Below are 3,320 nucleotides of genomic sequence, written 5' to 3'. Positions count from 1 at the left end.
CTCTTCTTCTGATACTCTAAGAGTTGCCAGAGGCTTGACTGATAGCAGAAAGCTGAAGGAAACTGGAGGTGTTGCCCAGCATTTACATTCTGCCCACAGGCACAGACACACAAAGTAAGTCTTGTTAAAACTGTCAGCCTGCTTGATTTTGGTTTCACAGGCTGTTCAAGAGCACTTCTTACTGAGAATGCCCCCACAGCATGGAATGATAAGTCTGACTTTAGTGGTGATAAGAATGACCCTCTTATATCATAGCTACCCATCCCAAATCTATGGGGATCATCAGATGAATTGTGGGCTTTGTTCTGTTTGGAACATATATTACATACCACCTAGTTTAATAAAATTGTGTGTCCTATGTTATACTGCTTTATAAACTCACACCTCATCTATACACTTTGAAACTCATAAACTGCCAGCCCCAAAGGCAGAAGGGTCCAACACTGAAACAGCATGGCAAGTAGTTGTGGGTTCTGAGGTAAATATCAGGATGGGTCAGTCTTGCCATCATTCACAGTGAAACAGAAGCACTCAGCTCTTTCTAGTTCTGAGAGAATAGGCGTCACCCATGAACACTGCTACTACTTGTTTACCAAACAGGAAGCAAAGGCTTCTTTTGACTTTGACACTCTCTGTTCCCTGGAAGGACTTCTGATTGGTAGGGCAGAGAGGACGATGGATGGTCCAAAGTGGTTCAGCAGCCCTGGAACTGGGCCAACACAATGCCCACAATTCTACCCAGGCCGGGACCCAGAGATGGAATTAGGTTAAGAGCTGCTATCAGCCATCATCAAATAGCACAGCACAACACAGCCCACATCTCTGGGTCCTCTCCTGAATCTACAGCCCAGCACAGGGGAAGCTTTTTGGTAAAGGAGAAAAAGGGAGGTTGGTGAAGGCCACCACTGCTTCCCAAAGGTCTGATCATCTGGTCTACATCTAGCAACATTGTCAACTGTGGAATATGAAGCCCAGCTGGAAAATGAATGGCACTAAGAGTAAAGCTTCTTGGGAAAATCCAAGATGCCTACTCTGAAGCTTGATCAGGAATGTGAATACACCAGTATGCAAGTATAGTCTACTAAAAGTCTATATGGATATTTTAATTTTCAGGCGCCATGTGGAAACTTTAACCTCTCACTACACAAGTTTAGTGGACTTCTAAAGAGACCCTACATCTACGATGGTTTAAAAAATAATTTATAACCATTTAGTGAAAAATAGTCACTTCTGGGTTTTCTGATATATGAGATTAAACATGAAACCAAATTATGTTTCCCTCAACATCCAAAATGCATGTATACTATCCAAAATGCATGTATACTTGCGGATTTATGCAGAAATAATGCCCTAGTGAAACTATACTCAGCCTTTCAAATTAGGTGCACAGGGCCATCAGCCATCCAGCATATTCTATCAAGGGCAATACAATGTAGGCAGAAATTAGATGTAAAATAGATGTCCTTTTATAAAGCTTAAGACTTAGGGTAGAACAAGTGAAGACAAAGGCAAAATTCCCAAGAATTAAAAAGCATTCCACATTGTTCTCATACTCTGTGAAGCCATGAGGATGAACAATAGTCCTAAAACGCCTGTGCCTGGATCCAGGCCCACCAAGACACTTCAGTTTCTTCCAACTGGCTCCTCATCAACTCCCTGCTGTATTCATAGCCCCAAAATAGTGCCCCATTGGCAGGGAACGGAGGAATCATAGTAGGTTTCAGTCCAGAATATAAGGCTGTTATTCCTTCATTATTCACAACACCTAGAAAGGTTCCAATAAATCCTGTTTTCCAGACATGGAAAGAACTTGAATTCTAGATTTAACCCAATCCACAGGGTATATAGCAAGCCACAGGCAAATTCCACCAATTTCACCACTTAGCAAAGACACATGGCCTAGTTCATCTTTTGATCTCCCTGATGCATAAAAAGGATGGGCTCAGTTCATAGCCAGCGGAGAAGAAACAGCCCTGTACTTTTCAAAGCAAAGCACTTGGAGAGTACATGGTAGAAGCCCAAGGATAAGGATATCTAAGGATAGTTTTCACAATAGACCAAACTATATTCTGGCTCTTGGCTATCTTTCCTGGTGTCTCCATTTCATATGTGGTCTGCAGAGGGCCCTTCATGAGCTCTGTGGGGCAGAGCACCAGCTAGGCAAAGGCGAAGGACCCTGTGGGTACCTTCTGCAAATCACTCAACTTTGCCTGTTTGTCCAACCCAATTGTTCCCCCTACCATCTGCTGGCAGAAGCCTTAGGGCAAAGAGCACCGAATTCTCCACGATGTTGGCCATCAGAGCCCAGCTGATGCCCTTGTAGAAGCCACAGAAACCCACCTGTGAGTAGGTCTTCAGGCAGCAACCTGTGAGGCCTCTGTACAAGACAGGGAACGTTTTTATCTTCACCTTCATTGTGTCAAAGGGCTGCCCTGTCAGTACACATCTGTGAGGTCAATGGCAGCTTGGATGGCAGGACTGGATTTCATGGTGCTGCTGGGATACATAGAAGGTGACTCTTAGGAGCTTATGATGGGCACTGTGTATCCCGCCACACACTGTTGGGGCTGCTTGCTGCTTGAGCTTCACCACTCTCTTGGCTCTTGTCTTTATAAACTTGTAATCAGTTTGTCAATATTCACAAAATAACTTTCTGTTATTTTGATTGGGATTGTATTTGAATCAATATATCCAGTTAGGAAAAATTTACATTTGGTAATATAGAGTCTTCTAATCCATGAATATAGATTATCTATTTATTTAGTTCTCTGATTTGCTTTATTAGGATTTTGTGATTTTCCTCATATAGCTCCTGTGCATATTTTATTAGGTATATAACTACTATTTCATTTTTGAAAGGTGCTAATGTAAATGGTATTGTGTATTTCATTTCAAAGTTGATTTATTACTGTTATTTGCAGAAATGCAAATAGCTTTTATCTTCGCTTTATATGTTGCATCTTTACTATAATAACTTACAATTTCCAGTTTTTTGATGACTCTTGAAGATTTTCTACATAGACAGTCATGTCTTTTGTGAAGACATTTATTTCTTCCTTCCTGATCCAGATATCTCTTATTTCCTTTCTATTTATTTATTTTAATTAATATATATTTTACATATTAATGGGGTTCAGTGTGAATTACTGGGATACTTAATGGGATCAAGCATGCATTGATCATATCAACCAATCTTCTTCTATCCCTATACCTCTCTCCTTCCACTGTATCCCTTTCAGTCCCTAGTAATCACTATTCTAATTTCATGTTGATTAAAAAAATTATTTTGTATATATGAGAGAGATATGCATTGCTTGGCT

General features: G+C 40.8%; 1 pseudogene; it reads right to left on the bottom strand.

Moving 5' to 3' along the window:
- Positions 1-1,583: 1,583 nt before the first annotated feature.
- On the bottom strand, positions 1,584-2,489 carry LOC143394634 (mitochondrial ornithine transporter 1 pseudogene; annotated as a pseudogene).
- Positions 2,490-3,320: the final 831 nt, after the last annotated feature.

Source organism: Callospermophilus lateralis, chromosome 3 (assembly GCF_048772815.1).
Source record: "Callospermophilus lateralis isolate mCalLat2 chromosome 3, mCalLat2.hap1, whole genome shotgun sequence".
Taxonomy (NCBI): Eukaryota; Metazoa; Chordata; class Mammalia; order Rodentia; family Sciuridae; genus Callospermophilus; species Callospermophilus lateralis.
Note: the sequence above shows the minus strand (reverse complement) of the source record. Positions and strands in the feature narration are given on the sequence as shown.